This window comes from Vombatus ursinus, unplaced genomic scaffold, assembly GCF_900497805.2.
Source record: "Vombatus ursinus unplaced genomic scaffold, bare-nosed wombat genome assembly UNPS02014789.1, whole genome shotgun sequence".
NCBI lineage: Eukaryota > Metazoa > Chordata > Mammalia > Diprotodontia > Vombatidae > Vombatus > Vombatus ursinus.
The window spans coordinates 7,861,774-7,868,875 of record NW_020954567.1 but is presented as its reverse complement, the minus strand read 5'-3'; positions in this window follow the sequence as shown (position 1 = coordinate 7,868,875).

The following is a 7,102-nucleotide window of genomic DNA, read 5'->3' as shown; positions in this document are numbered from 1 at the left end:
AGATAGATAGATAGATAGATAGATAGATAGATAGATAGATAGATAGAGGGCACAGGGTGAGTTAAAGATGAAGGGGTGATATCTGAAAAATAAAATTAAGGGGTGAGATAGGATTATACTGGGAGAAGGAGAAAGGGAGAGGTAGAATGGGGTAAATTATCTCAGATGAAACAGACAAGAAAAGACTTTTATAGTGGAGGGGAAATGGGGGAACGTGAGAGGGAATGAGTGAATCTTATTCATATAAGATTTGGTTTAAGGAGGGAATAACATATACAATGGGATATGGAGATCTATTTTACCCTGGGGGGAGGGGGACAAGAGAGCAGGGAGATGATAGAGGGGAGGGCAAATCAGGGGAAGGGATAATCAGAAGCAAACACTTCTGAGGAGGGACAGGGTTGAAAGAGAGAATAGAATAATTGGAGGGTGGGATAGGATGAAGGGAAATATACTTAGTTTTTCACAACATGATTACTTTGGAAGTGTGTTGCATGACCTGTATACATGTATAACCTGTATTGAGTTGCTTGCCTTTTCAATAAGTGTGGGAAGGGAGGGAGGAAGGGAGAAAATTTGTAACCCAAAGTTTTAAAAACACACGTTAAAAAAATTGTTTCACATGCAACTGGGAAATAAGAAATACAGGAAATGGGATATTGACATATATCCTGCCCTACAGGAAAATAGAAGGGGTAGGGGATAAAAGAAGGTGAGGAGAGATAGAAGGGAGGTCAGATTAGAGGAAGGGGTATACATAATGCATGCCATCTTGGGGTGGGGGGAGGGATGAAATGGGGAGAAAATTTGGAACTCAAAATCTTGAGGAAGTGAATGTTGAAAACTAAAAAGAAATAAATTAAAAAGAAAGAAAATAAGTTAGCTAACTACTATTTAGTAAGAAAAAAAAGAAAAAGCATGGAAAGAAAACCAAAGAAGGACCAGTGTATTCCTCCTCCTCCTCCTTCTCCTCCTTTTTCTCTCACCAAATACGGACCCCACTTTCTTACATATAGGTCCTCTGTCCATATTTCCATTTATTGTACCTTTTTTTTCCTTCTTTAAAAAAGCTGGGACAATTTACTTAGTGTTTTTTTTCCTGCACAGTTTTCATTTACGATTTCTTGAAATATAGATCTGAAAAAACAGGCTTTTAAAAAGCTCATTGTGTTTCAAATGGAGCTACTTGAGTATATCTTTAAACCTAAATCACTCTGACTCTCATTGAATGGCCAGTAAAAACCCAAGACTCCAAGGCTCATTGTTTAGTTTTGATGGCTTAAAATGAATGCAAATAATATTTTTTTTCTGTCCTGTTCAGAAACTCTATGGGTTTTCCCCTGCCAGATTGATAGTTTTGTGATGGTAAATTGGGCCATCTTTTGTCTCAATTCTTACCTAACCCTTAGTCATTGAATGCGCATTGCCTCAAATAAACTGAGACCTGGGAAAGACCTTAATATAGAAAGGCCAAGGTTACCCACTGCATCCTGGGTCATTTCCAGTCATCTTGACTTTTGTCTTGTCACTGGATTCTGATCTGGAGGAGAGAGTGAGGCTGACAATTTTTTCAGCTCTGCCTCACTTCCAATACATGTTCAAGTCAAGACATCATTTTCATGATGTCATTGGTCCTCTTTGAGATTGAAGGATGAGCAGTAACAACAATTAATAAGAAATGATTAAGGTCCTACTTTGTGCTGGGCACCATGCTGACTGCTTGTATAAAACATGACTAGCAACAGGATAAGAGTAATAATGATGATGATGATGATAACTAGTATCTACATTGTGCTTTAAATCTTGCAGAGGACTTTCCATATACTATTTCATTTGATAAGGGAGCAAAGGATTCAAAAGTAAAGGACAGTGTAGAGTTGAGCTGGTTCACTAAGGAGTCAAGATTGGGAAGGGAGGAAAGTATGGACAAAACAGGAGTGATAGCCTGGCAAAATACTGATGGATTAAGGGTTCAAAGGTCATGAGGAGGATGAATTGTAGGATTAGGAAGAGTAAAGCATAAGAAGATATTGAACAGGAGGAGATGGTATATAGATAAAAGAATTTTAGAGTTCTTGATCACAGAAGTAGAACACTTGTGCATGATGGCAAGATCAGGGATGTGACCCTGTGTGGGACTGGGCAATGCCTGGTCATGGAAATTCAGTAAACTGAAGAAGCTGGAGAATATTGAAGGAACTTCAATATGTGTGTCTAAGTCCTTAGCCTGAGGGTAGGCTTTGGGGTAGTAAAGGAAATTGTGATCTAGGCATTGAAACTATTTGTAAATAAGAGAGACTTCTCTGAGGATTAGCAGATACAGCCACCAAGGTCCAGATTGAGTGTCAAATTTGGATACAATGAACCTGAAATGAGGAGAGGTTGCTGAGGGATGGTTGTAAAGAGTGTCTGAATGTTGCAAAGGGAAATGAGGAATATTCAAACTCTACTTCCAGGACCAAAGAATTGAGGTTATAAGGTGCAACTAGCATTGAGAAGGAAACCCTAGTTTATGGGGTGAGGGAACTCAGAAAATGAGTTCAGTGAAACTCAGAAGATGGAAGAAGAATGAGAAGAGGTCTAAATGAAAGGAAATTTGTCATTACAGAGGGAGTTCTAGAAGGTGTGGTGGAAGAAAGGTAGAGGCATATCTAGAGTGGTCATGGGGGGGGTCAGATTTCAGTGGATGAGAGAGAAGGCAGCTGGGCTTGGAAAGAGGAATTGTCTCCTCAGTAGACTGGAATTCAGTATCACAGGGATGGTGAAAGTAAGAAAGCATGGGATCTTGTTAACTAATGGGAAATGAATCTAGGTAGAGTATGAGAAGATAGGAGGAACAGGGCTGATAAAGGTAAATGAGAGTAGGCGTTCTCATTCTGCTCTCGCCTCAAGGCTTGAGCTGTGATCTAGCTATCTACTGTCATGGCCTGGTGTTCTTAGTCCCTGTGTTGTGGTTTGGGGTGCTGGAAACCCTGAAATGCAAGGCTACAGGAGTGTCTGCCTTGAAAGAATTTGACCACTCAAGCCTTCTTTCAGTCAGAGTAGCAAGGTTTTATTATGACACCAGTAAGGCAGGCAAGATTCCTAGTAAATCTGTGAATTTGATGAGGATGGGACTGATACTTATATACAAAAAAAAGACTGTGAGAAGATCTGGATGGGATTAAGGAGAGGTAAATAACCTGGAGTGATGGTGGTGGAGCAACAGAGAAAGGGTCTAGATGGGATTTAGGAGTGGCAAATAGCCTGGGGTGAGCCAGGTACAGACAATGAAAGGAGTTAATTGGTAGGAGAGCCACAGTGAAAGGGCAGTTAAAAGGATTATCGAGTATCTAGATGAGAGCCACCAATGTGGGAAAGTTCTGGGGCTTTGTCTTTTCCTTTTAGGGGTCCAGGCCCTATAATCCCATCACCTGGAGAAGGTCCAGCAGGGGCAATGGGGATGGTCTGGGATCAGCCAACAATTATTTTTTAAGTAACCACTTTGTGTCAAGCATGTTTCCAGGCTCTGTTAGTCATACAGAACAGAGACAGTCTTATTTTACCTGTCAGCAATATATCATTCAATGTCAAATAAAAATATATTTCAAAGATGTATATAAAAAAGAAAGATCCCCAGGAATCATTTAGTCTGGCCCCTTCAGCCACATTACACCAACAGAATGGACTTTAGTGGTTCCATCAACTTCTTCCTGCTTTGTGATTTTTCTACGCTTAGCTTGCTGGTGAAGGCTAGATTGAACCTGGGAAGGAGCTTGTTTGTTTTTCCTGAACAGATCTTTCCCAGCAGGAAGGCTTTGAGACATGGTTTTATTCTGACAACTTTGTCTTGAAGAAAAAAGTTAGAGAAGGGTAGAATTGGTGCGTCCATAGCAGACTCTATTCATTGCTGGCTACGGGGGACTGGGGAGGTCTGATTTCCTGGAAAGGTAGAATCAATTACATCTTGAAAGGAAATCTTTTGGCTGTGCCTCTAGCCTGAACAATAATCAGAAGTCTAAAAGAAAAGAGAAGAGAGAGAGGGAGAGATCCTCCTGTGCAGCCATAAACCCAGTTCAAAGTATAAGTGGAGAATTAAAACTTCCTTTTTTTTTTTATCATGAGAGTCTAGCCTTGTAATACATGTGCTCAGAATATTCTAATTGTATGCCCATAGTTGGGTCTATCAGAAAGAGGTAAACTTTACTACCAATATGCTAAGCTTTAAAAACAATCACAGACTAATTGTGCAGTTAGGTAATGCAGTGGATAGAGCACTGGGCTCAGAATCATTTTCATGAATATAAATCCAGCCACAGACATTTATTAGATGTGTAATCCTAGACAAGTCACTTAACTCTGTTCCCCTCAGTTTTCTTATCTGTAAAATGAAGAAATGTTGAACTACTCCACTACCTTTGCCAAGGAAAGAAACCCCAAATGGGGACACCAATAGTAGGACATGACTGAAAAACAACCACCATCAAAAATAAAAATTGGGGCAGCTAGGTGGCACAATTTATAGAGTGCTGGGTCTGAGGTCAGGAAGAGTCAGCTTCTTGAGTTTAAATCTGGCCTCAGACACTTACTAGCTGTATGACCCTGGGCAAGTCAGTTAGCCTCAGTTTTCCTATCTATAAAATGAGCTGGAGAAGGAAATGGCAAACCACTCCAGTATCTTTACCAAGAAAAAAACCCCAAATAGGGTCACAAAGATTCAGACAGGACTGAAACAATCAAGTAACAACAAAATCACTATCAGTATTTATCATACAGATGGTGGTGATGGTGATGGTGGTGGTGGGAATGATAAAGTCACATTTATATAGTGCTTTTTTGTTTGCAAAGTGATTTCTTCACTATAACCTTACAAAGTAAGTACTCAAAGTATTTGGGTAAGATTTATTATTCCATTGAAGCAGGAACTCCCTTATGGAAATTTCCTCTGCCTGCATGGATGGGAGATTAACCACTCCTCTGTAAATTGTAGTTCTTGAGAATTTTAGGGGTCACTGAGAAGTTATGGGACTTGCCCATAGTCATGCAACTAGAATGTCAATCAAGACTTGAACTTCAGTTTTCTCAACCCCAAAGTTGACTGGATCCAATATGCCAGGCTACCTCTCATATTTAATATTGATTATTGTTGTTGTGCAGTTGTGTCCTACTCTTTGTGACCCCATTTGGGGTTTTCTTGTCAAAGATACTAGAATGGTCTGCCATTTTCTTCTCCGGTTAATATTGATTAGGTCATCTCAGAGCACAATAGGGCAAATTCCTTCTATCTTTTACTCATTTCAAAATGCCTTCCTTTGTCTGAACACTCATCACTAAGACCAAAGCAAAGAGACAAATTGTCTTCTATTGTATTATACCACTTCAGTAGCTAGATGGCACAGTCAACAGAACACTGGGCCTGGAATCAGGAAGACCTGAGTTCAAATCCAACCTCAAATAGTTACTGAGTGACCCTGAGCAAATCATGTAACTTCTGCCTCAGTTTCCTCAATGGCAAAATTGGAATAATAATAGCACCTCTCTCCCAGGATTATTGTGAGGATCACATGATTTATATTGTAAAGTGCCTGGCACATAGTAAGCATATAACAAATATTTATTTTTCTCGCTATACGATCTATCCTGATATTTTTACGCAAGTGAAATTTAGTCCAAATGATACATGAATGGTTGCCACCATTCCCTACTGCCTCTTAGTTCTGGCATTATTGTCTCCATTTTATAGATGAAGTAGTAGAGATTAAATGACTTGGGTATTTAAAAATTCGATTATTCATATTTTGATGGATTTGAGATCCCTCTAAATATGCTAGCGAGATCCCTGGCTTCCTTCATGTCTCAGCTCACATCCCACTGCCTGCAGGAGGCCTTTACCAGTTCACTTCAATGTCAGTGTCTTCTCTTTCAGTCAGCTAATAAACATGTATTAACTGCCTGCTATGTGCCAGACAGGTGCTAAGCGCAGTCCCTGTTCTTAAGGAACTAACAGTCTATATGTCTTAAATGTACTTAGTTATTTACATGCTTTCCTCCATTCCAAGTAAGCTCCTTGAAAGCAGGGACTGTTTTCGTCTTTCTTTTTATCTCCAATACTTATCACAGTAAGAGGCATATAGTAGGTACTTAATAAAGGCGTATTGATTTGACTTATGTGTCAAACCAGTCAGACCAGTAAGACCAGTCAGAAAGGAAGACAGAATATCTTGTTTCTTATAACAGAAGTCAATGGCAAAATGCGATTCAATTTATTATAGCCATGATTGACTCTCGATGCTTTCCACAACATATCTGTTTAAATAAAAGCTGGTAAGCCTATAAAAAACTCCTTCTAGCTTGGGGTTGCATGTAGAAGTAGTTTTGCTATCTTTATTCTTATTTGGGGGAAGAGTGCCCTCTCTAATTCTATTGTTTTCTTCCAAAAGTTGCTGAGAAAACTATACAGAGTTTTATGATTATGCTAAGAATTGGTGTTTTCCAGCCATTGACAGTTGGCAAGCAGGAAAGGGGTGGTGGGGGAGAAGAAGGAAGTGGTTTTCTTGCATTTCTCTCTCTTTTTTCTAGAGATTTAATTTGTTTCTCTCTGGTGGTTAATAAGCCTCCAGGGACCTTCAATGATTGATGTGGTAGAAGCAGAAAAATCTGTGGGGAATTGAGCTTTTTCCCTGCTGACATTCACCCATCCCCACCTCACCTCTGACCCCTACCCATACACACCCAGCAGCATGGCTCTGACCTTGGGTGCCCCTTTCCTGGTCAGATACAGGCCTAAGCACAAGTTCAAGGAGGGAAATACAGAGTTTTTTCCCTGAGGAAGGCAGGTAGATAACATGCCTAACAATCCATCTGCCAAAGTAGACCATTTCCCAGCTCAGTGTGCTCAGAGGAGGCAATGAAAAGTAGCTAGTGTTCCAGGCCTACTTTATTCTACCTTAGAAACATTACTCATCATCAATTGTGGTCTACAGAATGCTCTGAGTGGCGTGGGGCTTTATCAGCCTGAGCATTTGTTATGTCTTACAATACTTGCCTGTGAAGTAGGTCAGGAAGAGTGCCTCCAATGTTTCTGTTGAGAAAAGAGACCCTGGAGAGACAGTGATTTGCCCAG